Below are 18,674 nucleotides of genomic sequence, written 5' to 3'. Positions count from 1 at the left end.
AGGAGGTTCCACTGAGAGCACACTGTATTAGGAACTTCACTGAATTTTTATTTCTACACCTGACTCAGAGGACTTTAGTAAAGGAGACTGGAATTAACTGCTGTAACAACTCCAGGTAGTGCTCTGACACCACAGGTTTCACGAGCCCTTCATGAGCGTTTCTAAGTCACTTAAATGTTCTTCCCACCGTTGAGACCAACTGGGGCCTTTATGCAGCACATCTTAAGAGGTAGAGGAAGAAGGTACCCAGTTTCTCTAAAAGACTTCAGAAGCCACTAAAATTAAACTGTCTGCAATTAGAAAGCTACTGAAAGAATCCACAGTAAATGCGCATACTTTAAGATGCCACAGTCAAGTGAAAAACACCACAGAACAAGTTAAGCAGTCTTACTAAAATCAGTCTACTGGTACAAACTAGTTAAAATGATTAGTTGGATCAAGTGGGAAAAAGCTTGGATCAACTGCACACGGCACTTTAAACTACTGAGCGCTAGTCAAATGTTAAATTTGTCTTAGAAAACTTTTTTTGAAATAAAATTTGGTCTTGAAGTAATTGCAGAAGTTCTTATTGGTCTAATAAAGATGGGAACATCTGAAGAAAGATGAATACTCTAGATTACCAGAAGGTAAAAAAAAGGAAAAACAAACCAAACCCACACCACAAAACACCCCAGCACTTAGCCTAACATTGCGTAGTTATACCATTTTGATCTAGAAAACCTTTAATTTCCAACTTTAACTGATAAAAACTAATTGTATCAGAAAAAAAATCCCCAAAGTCATGTATTTCAGTCCTTATGGACTTTGGGAGGATACATGTTTACTCTTTTAACTGCACAAATGCAGTCACCTAGTAAACACATTAAGACATTCCTGCAGTGTTTTGATTCGAGAAAAATACATAAAAACAACACGCTCTAAAAACTCTCTTTTTTTTATTGTTAGTAGAGAGTACTAGACATAAGGAAGGGTGGTTTGTTTTTACATTTTATATATTTCATTTATTCAGCCAAAAGATAAAACTGTTACTTTAACAAGTATACAGATCTGTGTAAAAGAAGGCTGTTGGGACTTTTTCCACACAACTGACTTCCACATGAAATTCATTTATTTAATCCCTTGAACAGTCAGTCACATTTCCCTGGGACTTGGGCAGCACCAGATGAAACCAGCAAGTCATAATCATGCATTATTTTTGCTATCTGTAATGAATTTCAAATTAGCTGATGCATCTAAAAACAAACAAACAAAAAAACCTACCTGAAAAGCCCCCAGCAAAGTCTGAAAGGCTACATATAATTATAAAAACGCAAATCCCATTCTCATCTACATAAGACTATAATTTGAAAAGAGATATATCACTACAGTTGAGTATATGGTATTTTACTGAGAACATTTTCTAGGGTGGAAGTACAAAGCAACAGGTCTGTGAACTCAAAAGCATGCATCTACAGAAATACATTTTGCACAAGGAAGATCGGCTGGTTGAATTATTATAACTACGGAATTACTTAAAGCTTTGCTTTAGACGGGTCGCACCAAGAAATAACCGCAGTCAGATCAAGCGCTGCTGAACAAGAACACGAGGCATTTGGGGGAAATAAGATACTGAAGAGTAACATTTACTTTCTTGCCTTTCCTGTGAACTCTAAAATGTGGCTAATTATGCTACCTACGGTAAGAGACTTACAGAATTTTGAAGTCGAACACCATCCGAAAGACATTCAAAAGTGACGTTTCAAGACAAGTCATAAACCTTTCCACGAAAGCTCCCATTCCATCTCACATAAGCGATCCATCTTTCAGGCTTTACCTTATGTCGCCCACTTGTAAAGTAATCTCCCGAATCAGTTCGCTGCGCCTGGGAAGCCTCCTCACCGCCGGGGCGACTTTCCCTCCTCTCCGGAGCGGCGGCTCAAGCAGCTCTACTCTTCTTTTTTTGATGCCCCCCTCTCCTTTTAACATTACAAAAGGAAACTTCGGGACGGCAGCGGCCGCTCCCAGCGGCGGGCAGAGCGCGGGGCCGACAACAACAGGCAGGGCAGCCCAGCCCAGCCCAGCCCGCGCCGCCGTGCGCTGAGGCGGGTGGGGGCCGGGGGCGCGGCCGGGCCGCGGGCAGCGGCGGCAGCTGCCGGGCCGGGGGAGGCGCTCCGCGGGCACAAAGGGCTCCATGGCAACGGCGGGACGAGCCCCCCGCGCCCCCGGCACCGCCGGAGCCGCCCCCCGGTGCAGCGAGCGCGACAGCGGCTCGGGGAAGCGGCCCTCGGCGACACGGGCCGGGAGCCGGGCGGGCGCAGCAGCCCCTGGCCCTGCCACTGGCTCACACATGTCTTCAGCATTTTCTTTTTTTTTCTACCTGAGTGCAGATCAATCTTCACACACAGGTATAGTCATTTAGGCTTTCTAATTGAGGGAAGTCGATAAGCTACCAGTGAACAAATTGGAGGGCTGGGCAGTCACCAACCCTGCGAAGTTTAACAAGGGAAGGTGTCGGATTCTGCAGCTGGGACGGGCAATCCTGGGTGTATGGGCAGACTGGGGAGCCAGAGGCTGGAAAGCAGCGCCATGGAAAGGTACCTGGGGGTCCTGTGGATGGCAACTTGAATCTGTGTCAGCATTGCCCTGGCAGCCAGGAGGGCCAGCCCTGTCCTGGGGAGCATCAGGCACAGCATCACAGCCGGGCAAGGGAGGGGATTGTCCTGCTCTGCTCTGCACTGGGGCAGCCTCACCTCGAGTGCTGTGTGCAATTTTGGGTGCCACAATACAAAAAAGACTTTAGGCTTTTAGTGACCATCCAAAGGAGAGTCACAGGGATGGTGAAAAGCCTTAAGGAGCAGCTGCACTGAGGACTGGATGAGGTCACTTGGTCTGTTCACCCTCGATGAGACTGAGGGGAGACATCATTTCAGTCACAATTTCCTTGTGAGGGGAAGCAGAGAGGCAGACACTGATCTCTGTGGTCACCAGTGATAGGACCCAAAGGAATGACTTGAAGCTGTGTTAGAGGTTTGGGCTGGATATTAGAATAAGGTTTTTCACCCAGAGGATTCTTGGGCACTGGAAGCTCCTCAGGGAAGTGTTCACAGCACCAAGCTTGACAGAGTTCAAGAAGTGTTCAGACAACGCTCTCGGGCACGTGGTGTGATGTCTTGGGGCTGTCCTGTGCTGGGCCAGGGGTTGACATTCCTTGTAGGTCCTATCCAACTCAGATATGAGTCAGATTCTATGATTCTATGCATAGCATAACTTCACACTGAATGGATTTAACTCCATATCAGAGTCTGACAGGTCTTATCAGTCTCTTACAATACATAAAATTACATTTTGGGGCATATATTATTTTTTTAACTTTTCTTTTAAACTTCTGCTTTGCAGACTGTATGACCTGAAGCTGTGAAACTTTAAAATATACAGTCATCTAGAAAATAAAACTTACTCTTGAATTTTTGCACAGCAACAGGTGACAAGGTCACAAGCTAAGGGATAAGTGCATGGCCCAGCATCCAGTGGGGACAACTCTGAGGCTCCAAACCACATTGCTAGGAACAAATCTATGTACAGCATTACTTGCCACTGAATGCAGCAAGACCTTGTGTGCACTCTGAAGTCTGAGAGCTCTTGGGTCAAGGATCAAGATGCCAAAGATGGAAATGAAACTCAAACAATATTCATGAGAAATATTCTACAATCCCAGGCAAGACCCCCATAGGTGTAATTATGCCCATAAAAGATTAGTGGTATTTTTGGCATGGTGCAAATGTTAAAGTGGTTCAATTATTCTAATGAAGTCAAAAAGATTTAACTTGCTCCTAAAAATTTCTTGCTAAACTGCCTTACTCAGTAAATGCATTTCCATTCCATTCCAGATCACCTCTGTGATCTGAATGCTGGTAGAAAACAACTGTTCCATTATTTTGTATATAAATAATGATATATACAAAAGGCAAAATAGCCTTCTCTTCTTTCACATAAATATTAAGTTTCATACTCAAATACTTTGTGTGAATAAACTGTCAGCTTAGACTCCAAAATGAGCCCTTCCCAAGTTTTTTAATGTAATTTTTATACCCATTTTAATTTTAAAAGAATTCCTTGCACACAGCCTTTGTTATTTGCTGCCAATGATTAGGTAAAAGGCTGCAGGACTTGACTAGAGACGTGCATTTTAGCCTTTTCTTAAAATTCCATATTCAATAGAGATCTCAAAAAAGCAGCTCCTTTCTACTTACATAGAGCCACCCCTTTCTCTGAACCCCAGTGACCATGTACTTAACATTCCCTATCATTAATATTTACCACTTTTGATTAGGAATCATAAAATTTCACTGCACGCTTCAGTATCCTTCTCTCAAAATGTCACAATGAAGCTGAGGTCACTTTTCCTTGATTTGACGGGACGAGGCATACACATTGAGGAAGGAAAAGCAGCATTTCAGGGGTTGAAGGGACAAAAATGTAGCTGATTTGGCTTCTACCAATCTTGCCTGGGTTTGTGTGTGCTGCCAGGTGCAGGGGTTGCCCTCAGCTTCCTCCCAGAAGTGAGGGAAGAAACAGATAGCTCCAAAGAAGGTTCAGAGGTTTAGCACTGGAAACTTATTTTAAACACCTGCTGAGGCCAAAGGAATATTATTATTATTATTATTATTATTATTATTATTATTATTATTATTATTATTATTATTATTATTATTATTATTATTATTAGACACAATCAGCTACTTATCCCAGAAACTTTTGGAGGGGGAAAAATCCAACCGTTAATTGTATTTCTAAAATTTCAAGGAAGTAAAATGTTGCTGGGAGCAACGGATAAGTCCTTTATTTTAGCTCCTGAATGGCAAACCTACCAGCTTCCTTGTAACTCTGCCAAGCTGTAAGTGTCATTTAAGGAGAGCAATACAACAGTTTATTGTTGTTCTCCAGCGCTGCTTAGGATGTAGAAAGAAGACTGTTTGTGATACATTAAAGGTCACAAATAAATGGCAATTTAATAGGAAAAAATCCAGTCTACTTGCAAGAATATCTCAAAGGCATAAGTTAATTACATAGCAGCCTGAGCATGTTCTCTTTTATTAAAATATTGTGAAGGGCCATCCTGTTTCATTTCAATGAGCGAATATGCATCACCACCTCAGAAAAGCTCTGTTAAAAAAATAAGAAAACACGTACTATCAGGTTATTGCATCTATTGCAGCACTGCGCAACACTCAGGCCATTTTGCAGTATATTTAATACAGAAATTTAACCTATCAATACAATTCAAAGGGATTTCACTCTCATTGCCAAAATCAATGATTGGTATTAAAATGGATTGCCACATATTCATGAAAGAGTTGTTCAATCATTTGACATTTGTGCAGATTGCTATCTTTATATAAAGGGATTCTATCTCATAAAACTGATTGATGAAACTGGAGGAAAACTATTCCCATTTCAAACCCATATGCTGTTACTGTATATGAGTAGAATACCTACTTTTTCTGAATCACAGAAACTCCTACACACTTAAAATTGATCAACTCCTTGAGTGCTCTGTTGATATTTGACCCATTGTATGCTGAAGCTGTGCAAACTGAGAGTTTGAACAGAGAGAAACAGAAAGAAACCCTATAATTTATCCCTGAACTACTCGAATAAAAGGAAAACTGTGTTTTAGTTGGAATGCTGAGAAAGAAGATCAGGTGTGTGATTTTTCTTTTATTCATGCAACACATGAACAGTTATCTCTGAACCATAATTCAGTGTTTTTATGCAAACATTCACACCTCACTTTAATCTACACAAGTGCCCATTCCCCTTTTTTCATGTTGGCTCATCAAGAATAATTTGAAACATTTCCAAACGTCAAGAGTGTAGTGCCTAGGTGGATTCATTGTAATTTGACTGAAAAACACCAATACAGCAATCTATGTTTTCAGGAAAGATACATCTGTAAACATTTCAATGCAGTTCTACTAAGGCCAGAGCTAAGGGTTAGCTTGTGCTATCCTTAATGTGTGTAGTGAGCCAACACTCATGCACAGGATAAACTGCTGTACCTGCTAGAAATAAGACTATTTCATTTACACGAAATAAAGTAAATAAAGATATTTACTGAGATAGTTTCTGTACTGAGTTGGGGTAGGGTTTTTTTCCTCCTAAACCATTTCTAGGAGGACTCTTTGCTGTTCTTCTGCTTGACAATCTATGCATATGCAGACAGAGATTACTCCAGAATTTTTCCTTTTTCTCTACTAGCATTTTCTGGGACACTAAGTTACCATGAAATAGTCCTCAAATACTGCAAAACTTCAGATGCTTTTCAGAAGCTCAGGCCTCTGTCAGAATATCTTACTATATTTTATTCAGGTTTCTCTCTTGATTTGATAACCCTCTGAGGACGACCACTATAAGAATAAGCAAGAGGTTTGTGTGATACTGGGCACGGTGGCCCTGCAGATCCCTACAATTTTTCTTCCATGACATACTAAGCTCTGGCAAATTGAATAAACAGGGCATTTTGTTCTTGCATAATAAATGGAGAAAGCCTTTTTCAGGGTCTGTATAGACAGTAGTAGATAGCAGTTATTTCCACCAACTTTTTCTCTTTATCTTGTGTAACACCAATGAATAGCAAAATTACTTTAAAATTGTATTACAGGCCACAGAGTCTTTAGGACTTACTCTGTTTTCCTGTTTGGGGGAACAACCAGTTCAGTAACAGAAAGCAAGAAGAGAACATGCCCATTTGGTAGCCAGCTTTGTTAAAAGAACCACTAAGAATTTCCTACTACTATGTAGCAGCTTTGAGAAAAACATCACTGCTAAATGTTTTTAACACTCAGCAAGAACTTTGCAGAATGTGAGCCACATTTAAGTCATAGAATAGAAAGTAAGCGATTTCAGAAGGCATGCTGAAGATAATCCCAGTTTCTTGGAGACAACATGAATCACCTGGGCTATGCAGAGCCTTATTACAGAAAGCTGCTCTGAGCTTTGTATTAGAGAAGTGGCATGGGACAAAAAAGAGCAAAAAAGAAGAAGGTTATTCCACAGTGTAATCTGCATGTTTTTTCCTGTTGATGATTTAATCACCATCAGAACCATGGGATCTGATAGATAATCTCATTCTCCAGAAACCCACACCACCCACCTCTCACAGGCAGTGCTCAATGGTCAGTACTATTCTGTGCTACCTAGTACTCCTCACTATCAGAAAGATTAAATGCAAGCCTAAAAAGAGGACACAGAAGCCTTGATGCTGCGGATTTTTTTCCCCTTGTTTTCAAATCATGGTTGTTGACTTATGCAGAGAATATAGGAGAAATTGAAGAAATTCTCCCTCCAAAGAATATTCTGTTTCTACCATCTGTGTGCATTTTATGGCTATATTGCAATGAGCACAAATGAGACTAATCTGTAGCCTAATCTGCAATTTGTTCATAATATTTCATCCTGAATATCTATAGTTAAAACAGAAGAAAATTGGTGCACTGGTGGGCATTACTACTAGGTAAGTCATCCAGAATAGCTTCATTGCCTGTTCACAACATGAGAAAAATCTACTAGATGCCCAGCAATGCAAAATACAATGCATTAGGATAAGAGGAAAGAATCACAGATTTGTAGAATAGTTTTAGTTGGAAGGGACCTTAAAGATCATGTAGTTTCAACCCTCCCTCCATGGGCAGGGACACTTTCCACTAGACCAGGTTGCTCAGTGCCCCATCCATGTTGGACTTTGAACACATGGGGCATCCACAATCTCTCTGGGCAACCCATTCCAGAGCTTCACCACCCACATTTCTTCCTAATATCTAAACTGAACCTGCCATCCTTCAGCTTAGGGCCATTCCCCCTTGTCCTGTCACTACATGCCCTTGTAACAAATCCCTCTCGCTTTCCTGTAGGCCCCCTTTAGGCACTGGAAGGTGCTATAAGGTCCCTCTGGAGCCTTTTCTTCTGCAGGCTGAATAGCCCCAATCTCTCAGTCTGTCTTCATAGGAGAGGTGCTCCAGCCCTCTGAGCATCTTCAGGGCCTTCCTCTTGACTCAAACCAACAGGTCCTTGTCTTTCTTTTGTTTGGGACTCCCCAGCTGGATGCAGCACTCCAGGTGGGGTCTCACAAGAGCAGACCAGACAGGCAGAATCACCTCCACTGATCTGCTGGTCCTGCTTCCTTGGATGCATCTCAGGATACAGTTGGACTTCTGAGCTACAAGTGCGTATTGTCAACTCACATCAAGCTTCTTGCCCAGCAATGCCCCCAAGTCCTTCTCCACAGGGCTCCTCTCAATCCATTCTCCACACAGTCTATATTTGTGCTTGGGATTGCCCTGACCAAGACGCAGCACCTTGCGCTAGCTGAACTTCATGAGGATTGCAAAGGTCCACCTCTCAAGTCTGTCCAGGTCCTGCTGGATGGTATCCATTTCTTCTGTTGTGTTGATCACATCACTGAGCTTGGTGTCATCAGCAAACCTGCTAAGAGTGAACTCTGTCCCAGTGTCCATGTTGCCAACAAAGATGCTGAACATCACCACTCCTGACACCAATCAATGAGGGACACCACTTGTCACCAATCTCCATTTGGACTGCCAATTCACTTCCCTCACATCAAGTTGTTAGTAAAGATTTCCTGATCAAAATATGATCTTTCAAATTTGATGCCAGTTCAGAGTTCGTGTTCACATCCTTCTAGGACAACTTTAAGAAATGTAGGGAGGGAAGGTCCTTTGGTTACATGTGTATTCTTATTTAACTTCAACAATACAGAATTCTGGAAAACCAAATTAATGAGAGGATGTGCTCAACTGTATAAAATCCTGGAGGATTGGGTTATGTGGGCTATTTTCACTTGAATTATAGGATCTTTTTTAGTTAGTATTTACTGTTTAAATAGAGAAATCCTCAAAATTTGCTGCATTTAACCTCAAAGAAAGTCTAAGGCTACATTGGAAAAAGATTAATCAATACTGGAACTAACAAATGGAATGTAAAAATGTGTTATTACAGCCATGTAGTCCATTGCTGGCATGGTGATCAGTGGCAGAAACAATTCATCATCACAACACAAAACAATGTCTGTAACACAGCTTCACTTGCTTCGTTTTGTATGATGTATACAAGCGTCAAGAAAAGTTCAACATCTGTGATGCTGAAGCTTTGTAATAGTCAAACATTATGATGGGTTTTCTATCAAACTAAAAAGAGTTCAAGACTTGATACTTTGCACAGAACAAGTGCACAGCAGTGGTGTGTGTCATATACAGCCTTACACGGTGTCACTTCTTCAGCCTCCAAGTCACTTTGAACAAGTAGAAGGCTTTTGAAGTCTGACTTTGTGTCACAAGGCAAAGAAGAAATATATCCTTTTATCTGGGAATTCATCTCTGACCAGAAATAAAGACTTGCTGCTCACAACAGGTTGTTTTTCTTCTCTTTCTGAATATAAAAATGCAGTACAGGTCACGTAGCAGGAGGCTGCTTTCTGCTCTCAAAAAGATCTTTAAAATGAAACTACACATTTGGAGAAGGAAGATTTGGATTTTAAAGCAAACCAGAATATAAACAGGTCAGGAGCTGGTAATCAAAGTAACAACGCAAAGAAATCCATAAAGGGAGTGGAGGATATTGACAAACATGCTTTTCATTAGAAAAGACTTTTTTGCATCAATTTTTGAATTAAGAAAATCAATCAGAAGTGAAGATATGTGGACAGCAGCATGAGGAAGCAGCAAAAGTTCAACAGAGAGAAGCAGTGCAATCAATTTGACCTTTTGTCAGACACTTTACCAACTCCACAGAAACTGGGTATTAAGCAAGTAGCCATAAAATAGGTTGAATTATTTAGCAAGTGTGGGACTTCTAAATCAACCCAGGCCATGACCTACCTGTGTCAGCAAATCCAACTGCACTGGAAAACTGAGTCTCCCAGGATGCAGCCATGGTTTGATGGGAGGGCAAGAATAAGGAGAAGTTCTTCAGGACAGAAGAGCCAAAATTTGTGTTCAATTCAGTTACCTAGCAGATGCAACTAAAATTTCAGAGGGAAATACAGAAGTGTTTTTAAAATCAAACTGATGGGAGAAAAAAATTGGGGGAGGTTATGAATGAGCATAAAAGGTGTTTCAGGCTTCTCTTTTCATAGTTAAAAACTTCACTTTTTGAAAATTACTGTATGATGCTGACTTATTTTTTTCTATGTATATTTAAAATGGACATTATAAAATCATTGGGCAGAGACATAATAATGTTAACAACTCCTCTTTTTTCATGCAAAATTTCATTGACAGCTTGGCATATAGTTAATCACTTTTTAAAAACTGAATGCACCCCAATGCAGCGGACCTAATTTTTTAATCTGTCAGCCAGAATTTGTCATTAACAAACTTTAAAAAACTGATTAAATACTTCATTTTTTTTCCTCAAGCTTGTGCCTTGGCAATGGGCTGAAGAAAATGTGTATTTCCAGCAAGATTAATGGGCAATTATTGGTTGAGATTAAACTGCTATATAGATTTAATGGATTTCTGTTTTGGCTGTAGAAGTACTCAGAATAAACTGATGAATGATTGCCACAAATGAAAACAAGTTAACCTGATCAGAAGGGAGTTGAGGAGGCTGAGGGATAAAAAGAGAACAGATAAAAAGCTGGGGATGAATCTGATGTTCAGAAAGGTGTATGAGACACTGATACTACCAGGAAAGAGAGAGAGGCACCTGTTAATGACTGCACTCACCCTTCCTTTCAAGGTGACAGCCATACTAACCTTCCCTTGCTACAGCAGTCATATCAATTAAAAAATTAAATCTGTTTCAGGGAATTCTTTGGACAATCATGACTGCTTGGCTACTGGAGTTTCAGTTAAGGTTTTTAATCAGATAAGGATGGAGCTGTACTTTTGGTATTGGTTTGGTGTGGTTTTGGTATTGGGGTTTTTTCCTCCTAAAAGCACACAGTGCATCTATTCCATAAGTTTTATTACAGACACAATGATTTTGTAGAACAGAAAGTTATGAAGTATAGTCACACATTACCATAGCAAATACTAAATGCCTCACATTCTACCTGTTGAATATTTGTGGCAAAAACCAAGGAACAATGTTATATACACCCAAGAGAAAGCAACTTGGACAACGATTAACAGACCAATTAATTAAGTTATTTAAACTTCTGCTAACATTCTCCAGTCAATAAGGCATTCATTCTAATAACAATGCTACATTTAAATAACATCCTTTTCACACATTGTCTTCAACTCTGCAGCTCTGTATTTTTCTTCCTCTCTTCTCAATCACTCCCTTAATTCTTCCCTGCCACTTTGCTCTCCTTACAGTAAATCCAGTTCCCTTAAGGAAAAACAAATCCCAGCAACATTCAAGCACACAATTCCTTCCCTCTGTTGGCATGTTATCTCTCTGCCTGTGTCCTCAAACAAATGAAACAATATTTTGTGAAGAAATAACACCTGCTGCCCTTTCTGCACACACTCTTGGAGACTATGTTGCTTGTTACTTATAGTGCAGTAAGCATGAACCGCAGTAGTATATTTTTTTAAATCCAACTTGCCTTCAAATTGCCTCTTTCCACTTCAAAATATGGCAGGAGGTTATTAGCACCCCAAAAACCTCAGTGCCCCAAGACCACACAACTATTTCAAATTCAGCCTGGAAGCCAGACCCACCATTTCCTGTGCAACACCAACAGGCTGCAGTGCCAGACCTTCACTGCCCAGCAAGGGCACACACCCCTGCCCATGTGAGAAGGGGCTGAATTCCAGCTCTGCTTTGAGCACTGGGTGCTGGCTCGAGTGACCATCAGGGAGCAGCAGGGCTGAGCTGCACTGGAGCAGGGAGAGGCATGTCTCCACCATGGGCAGGACAATGCCCTCCCCAAGCAAGGTGCTGTCCTACAGCACCTCTTTTATTCTTCAAATGTGACAGTACACGTAATACCTACAATATCTTTCACCCCACCTTTATGTGCCCAGCAAACCACAAGTAACTTTGACCTAGTGGATCATTATTTTTCTGTGCATAGGGTGCTCCATCACAATATTTTCTTCTCCCTCTTCAGAGGTGCCAAGAGATTTTGGTCATTGCATCTTCCCTGTGCTGTGATGCAAATTTATTGTCTCCTTTCTTTTCGTGGCAACACATTGTGCAAAAATTTCTGCTTGTGTCTTGGCCCATGCTGAGCTGTCTGTCAGCCTTTACACCTTGCCCACAAGTGTTAAATTCAAAATCTGTTTCTAAGCTTTTTGAGTAGCTGCCCTCATGTGATATAACAGCTATCAGTAAACCTAGCTGATACACTGGGTAGAAAATATTAGTGGAAACTACCAAGTGAATGTTCGGTCTAAGAACTTATGAGACGGCATTATCTCTATAAACTGGAAAGTGAAAAGTTACATTGTGTTGACCAACATAAGAACTCAAATTCCCTACATTTAAAATATTTGCTGGGAGTGGGAACAGAAAGGTAGCAATACATTTCCCAGGATGTCTTAGTTGAGTAAGGAATTTAACCCTTCTAATGAGAACCTTTTTCACTCTGTCTACCTTTATAAGAGGAACTACTAAATCTTCCCTAACTCATGGCTCCTGAAACAACTTTGAAATAGCTGACAGCACCATGTCTCAGGGAAGACTGTCTCCTTCCCTTGGCCTCCAGAGTAAAAGGGTTGTCTTTGGGGTGTGTTCAAAAACTGGTGGATAGGGTCTAGTTACTGTAAATGAAGTTGCCTTTATGCTTTGATAGTTACAGACAGAATTTCTCCCAGCTAGGATGTTATGGAGATTAAAACCAAGGGCATGACAGAGAACAGGGACTTTCTGCATGAATACAAGCAATTGTATCTGCCTAAAAGAATCTTGAGACCTATTCTGCAGGCATTTGTGTAAATTACAATTGAAATTTCCTTCATCATGAGGAAAGTGATGCCTACTGCACATTTCTAAACTAAAAACACCTAACTGCACAGGCACATGCTGGGTTTCTTCCACTTTACACAAGGGTTCTGCTCCCTGTGACCTTGGGAGAGCAGTTCTGCTCACTCACATGCAGACATACCCCGTACATGTCAGCTGGAGCTGTTTTGGAGAACAAAAGAACTGATTCTAATAGACCTGCATGGCTTAGACAGCATCCAAATTGTCCTTTACTTATTCTAACAATAAAAATAATTGCAATTAAATGCAGAATCATGGAAGGAAGTTACACTTGTTCATGTTGAAAGGTCTGAAACAGGTAAATGTTTATGCAACACTGGAATATGTTGCATATAGCTGCAACATAGCTGCCATATGCATCCCAGGAGTAAATATATGAGCAGAAAGTGTTGCACCCATTTAAATAAGCTTTTCCATACTCGAAATCTTTATGCAAAGGGTACCTAGAGATTAATCTGCTTAGAACTTACAGAATATTATATTACTTACAGCTATAGGTAGTACAGCCTTCTAGCAGGTAATATGTGACAACCACCTTGTTCTTAGAGACAGTAAGAAGTACCAAAATAATAACCAAAAACTTGTGGTTTTTAATGAAAAGGTTATTCAGTAAAACAAGTAGACTTATCCAGCATCTAGAATTTCAAGCAGATGTAAATAAGTGATAATCATAATTGATAATCATGTCCACCTTTCTGCTCCTTTGTTTTACTGAAAACAATGAGAAAATGAGATATGCTTCAGTAAAAAAACAATTCTTTTGCCAGCTGTTTAGCTCTAAGTAGTGAAATAAAGTCAGTCTGGAGATTAATTCACACTACTTCATAAGCCTAAAGCAAATTATTTAGACTGTGGGAAGGCAATTGAAAGCAGTGAGTAAGGAGAGCATAGAGCCCAGTGAGGCGATTTCCCCCGCTCTCACAGCCCGGAGGGACATTCACTTTTAGCACTGCAGCAGGAAATCATGGATAAGAGCCTGTGGCAGTGCGCTCATGGGTAGTGTTCCACTGAACAGGACAATGGCTTGGAAACACCATGTTAGAAGTCAGCTGTATTCCTTATAGCAGCCACCAATTCACATAAACATTCTGGTTATGGGGTACATAATGGACTTTGAAACATTTTGGAACCTTGATAAGAAAGGCTGTGGAGCATCCTGGGGAGAAGCATGAGTGAGTAAATCTCAGTCATTCAGAAGGGCAAGGCCTTTTCTGGGGTGTTTGTCTCTTGCTGACAGCTGGTACTGTTAATGAAGCAGGAGGCGGTGAGGAGGTAGAGGAAGCGTTTAGCACTGAACACAAGGCTTGGTGCAGAAGGTGTTTGCTTGCTTGGGTTTTCTTGACTCTCTGCAACCTAACATTTTGAAGCTATTTTTCTTATTCTGCCTTTTCCAGTTTCTTTTCTCCATTGCTCACAGCTTTTGCTGTTTTTATTGGAGTGTCTCTCTAATTATTTTCTTCCATGCTAAAGTAAGGGCAACTATACTTTTCCTTCCCTTAAATTTAAAATTGTATGAAGTTCATATGGAAATAACTGAGTTACCACACAGTATTTTTCCTTTTATCTAAGATAACTACTTCACAAATCTACTAAATTCTATTTCACCTAAAAATGGCAGGTAATTTTTTAATTCAGGATTTGCATAAAGCAGAGAAACTGCAAGCCTCCTACTGAGTGTTTAATTAAGGAAAAATTTATATGGCCTAGAAGACAAGAAAAATTCTCTGTGGCCCAGACATTTTGTCATCTGCTGCACTGTCACTGGAGATATAAGCATCAAGTACCTTCAGAATTTCTCCTATAATAAAGATGCTTTGATCTTTAGGTAAGTGAAATATCCAAGACAAAAAAAAAAATCATAGAAAGTACCATGTGCCAAATGTGTCATATCTTTCTCAATGTGAAGATATTTTTAATTTGATAAACTTACCATTACCAATCTCTTAAAGTAAATGCTGGCTATATCAAGCAATTAAAGGTCACTAAGGAATTGTTTAAATGTTGACATTATTACATGGCCTTATAATATGTTTGACTTATAGACTTAGAGAAAATATATGAGTATTATTTATCAGATCAAAATACACTGACTCTTTTCTGGAAAAACACATTTTAGAAATGGGAACAAGTTCATAAATCCAGAGCAACCCTATACATTAAGAATCAATACTTTGTTATTGAAGACTGAAACAAGTTAGAGTCATCCTTATGGGCTAAAGAGAGTATTGGAATATAAAAATATAAAATTATATTAAGATAAAGGCAACAATAACAAGAACTGCATATCAGCTTGGTGCATAATAACAAAGGAATACATGCAATTTACATAAGAAATTTTAAAGTACAAACAGTAACACTTCCATTTCACTATGATTCTATGTATTTATAACCAAACGTGTGAAAAGCAGACACACAGTATGTAATTCTTTACGTAAAATATCATCAATGAGAGAGAAGTTAGGACTAAATGGCTGTGTGGAAGTGAAGGAGTATTCACTGTTTGTTCTGTTATCCAAAGTAATTCATTCCCCAAACACAAAATGCCCATGGTGGCTTGGTGTCACTACAGGCACTAGGAGGTACTAACATAATGTCATGGTTTCAATTGATATCACTAGGGCTACTCACATGTATTTGTACAGTTAAAAAATTAGATATCATAGCTAGGAAGAATTACACATCTACTTAAACATCTACTTACACATCTACATTAAAACAAAACTTTAATTCTTTCAGTGAGAAGGAATTTGGAATGAAATTACAAAATGCCAATTAAGAAGAATAAAGGCAATAATACCCTTAAATAGCACATGATGTTTTCAACTTTTTAAACGCTGTCAAAATAATTAAAGCACAGTACATGTATTATTTCAAAAATGGCTGAGATATAGTACCATAGTACTATGAGAATATATGACACATGCCATGTCAGGTTTTGTCTGTTAGAAAACAAAATGTTTAATTTTTAAAAGATGTTTATGTGGCTTTAGCAGTGTAATAGCCTTATAGATTGTATGTTTTGCATCAGCACTCAACCAAAATGGCACTGCCACACACTGTATTTGAAACCTATTTTGTGGAAGGTTTTTGAAACCAACAAACCAGAAAATCTGTTGTTTGATAAAGGAATAAAGGTTTACTATTGTATTAAACCCCCCAAATGGTAGGTATTTGAGACTTGCTCTTGAAAGAAGGAGAGCAAAGAATTAAAACCCCCTTGTGTATGTATCTCTTGCATAGAAAATTTGTTGCCTGAAGTCCAATGATATGAAATAAATAGAAAGAAAAGAAAATTTATTTGTATGATGGAAACAGTATTCAAGCCAACATCAAAAGAAAAGTGTACACTGAGGCAATCATTTCTTAAATATTGAATCTTTCTTTTTTTCCCTTCTTTTCCTCTCAGAAAATGACTTCAACAGCCTTGAACTCTCACTCTCTCAAAAACAACCACTATCACACTGTTTCTTCATATTTACAGGATCAGTGGTGCTATAAGAGATGAAGTGCTTGGAAAAACTACAGTTGATGAGCAATGTCAAAAATTTATCCTGCACAAGATACATTTAAATATTTGCATCCAATTTTTTTTTTTTTGAGGGTCTTTGAACCTCTGCTGTGCCATCTATACACACAAATCTGTCTGAGAAGGTGAACTCCAGAGGGGTGATAGCACATGGCCATTCACCTCATTTGCACAATGTTTTACGGAATCACAGACTCACAGAATCCACTATGTTGGGACAGATTTTTGAGATCATCAAGTCCAACCTACAAACTAGCACCACTGTGTCAACTAGACCATCATACAGAATGCCACATCCAGTCTTTCCTTAAACACCTCCAGGGACAGTGACTCCACCACTTCCCTGGGCATCCCATTCCCGTATCAAATCTCCCTTTCTGTGGAGAACTTCTTCCTACCTAAATCTCCCCTGGCACAGCTCAAGACTCTGTCCTCTTATCCTACTGCTAGTTGCCTGGGAAAGAGACTGTCCTTTACCTGGCTACATCTTAATTGCAGAGACTTGTAGAGAGTGGTAAGGTCTCCCCTGAGCCTCCTTTTCCCCAGTCTAAACAGCCCCAGCTCCCTCAGCCACTTCCTAGAGGACTTGTGTTCCAGACCCTTCACCAGCCTTGTTGTCCTTCTCTGGACATATTCAAGCATCTCAACATCCTTCCTGAGCTGGGGGGCCCAGAACTGGACACAGAACTCAAGGTGTGACCTCACTAGTGCTGAGTACAAGGTGGCAATTGCTGCCCTGCTCCTGCTGGCCACACTATTGCTGATACAGGCCAGGATGCCATTTGCCTTCTTGACCACCTGGGCACATGTTGGCTCATGTTCAGCTGACTCAACCAGCAAGCCTAGGTGCTTTTTCACCAGGCAGTTTTCCAGCCAGTCTCCATCCAGCCTGTAGCACTGAAGGGGGTTGTTGTGGCCAAAGTGCTGGACCTGGCTGTTGGTCTTGTTGACCCTCATACTGTTGGATTTGGCCCATCGATCCAGCCTGTCTGGGTCCCTCTGCAGAGTCCTCGTACCCTCTGGCAGATAGACACTCCCTCCTACTTCGTGTCATCTGCAAATTTGCTAATGGTAGACTCAATGCCCTCATCAGTAAAGGTATAAAACAGGACTGGGCCCAACCCAGATCCCTGGGGGACACAGCCAGTGACTGGCACCAGCCGGATGTGGCACCATTCCCCACAGCTCTCTGCCAGGAGTGCACCTGTCCACGCTGCAGGCTGCCAGCTTTTCCAGGAGTGTGATGTGGGAGATGGTGTCAAAGGCTTTGCTAACATCCAGGTATACAACATTCACAGCCTCTCCCTCAGCCACCAGACATCTCACCTGGTGATAAAGGGAGATCAGGTTGGTCTGGGAGGACCTGCCCCTCCTAAATCCATGCTGGCTGGGTGTGACCCCCCCAACCACCCTGTAGGTGCCATGTGACTCAAGATAACTGTTCAAGTTATGAATGAAAAACTGAGATCATAGTGAAGACTAAGGATACTGGAAAAATCAAAGTTCTGTCAATTTCATAAACAAAAACTTTTTCATAAGAATGCTAAGTCCTATCCTGAATAAGGGCCTCTGGCATTTATGAGCTCAGATAACAAGAAAGCCATTATTAACAATCTAATTTCAGGTTTACAGATAAATTTAGAAATTAAAATAGTTACTAGTTACCTTGCAACATTTTCTTTCTTTATATCATACATTATTTTGCCTTAATAGTGTTTTCTGCCCTACCTAAGACAGAATGGGAAAATGTGTAATATGGACTTTTCATCTCTACTAATCTCCAGAGTCCTGCTCTAGTGTCAGCCTGACTTCTCTGTACTTTAATGTATTGGTGCTTTACTCACAAAGGTGAATAACACCGGGACAGACTCTTTGTGCACCTTCTGCTGACTTTTTTTGCTTGGTTATTATATTTGCAGTTGAAGATGGAGAGTAACACATTATTATGTTGATGATGCTTCCAATTGGCATTGCAAGCTTTATGACTGGGGATGCTGAGCCAATTTGGACAAAGAGATTGACAGCAGAAAGGCAGTGATGCATGTACTAATCACAGAAACCAAGGGCCACACTGCCTCAAAGGCTAATTTTGCTTCCCAGCATGTCTCAGAACATTTCACTGCACAGGGTCACATAAAGAAATAGTACAGCACTGGGACCATTCCTGATGTAATTCAGCACCCCTTTGTTTTCCCCCTGAAAGGTTTTGCTTGTG

General features: G+C 40.4%; 1 protein-coding gene across 5 annotated transcripts in view; it reads right to left on the bottom strand.

The window, feature by feature from the left end:
* The window catches only part of CTNND2 (catenin delta 2), a 637,790-nt gene that overhangs the window by 416,407 nt on the left and 202,709 nt on the right, over positions 1–18,674 (bottom strand). Inside the window, exon 1 of one of the 5 annotated variants that reach the window (XM_066559772.1) lies at positions 1,814–1,994. The exons of the other annotated variants lie outside the window; for them this stretch is intronic. The gene's annotated coding sequence lies outside the window, so the exon portion shown is untranslated. Of the gene's footprint in view, positions 1–1,813; positions 1,995–18,674 lie in introns of those variants that run through there. 5 annotated transcript variants of the gene reach the window in all.

The sequence above is a fragment of the Molothrus aeneus genome, chromosome 1 (assembly GCF_037042795.1).
Source record: "Molothrus aeneus isolate 106 chromosome 1, BPBGC_Maene_1.0, whole genome shotgun sequence".
Classification (NCBI taxonomy): domain Eukaryota; kingdom Metazoa; phylum Chordata; class Aves; order Passeriformes; family Icteridae; genus Molothrus; species Molothrus aeneus.
Note: the sequence above shows the minus strand (reverse complement) of the source record. Positions and strands in the feature narration are given on the sequence as shown.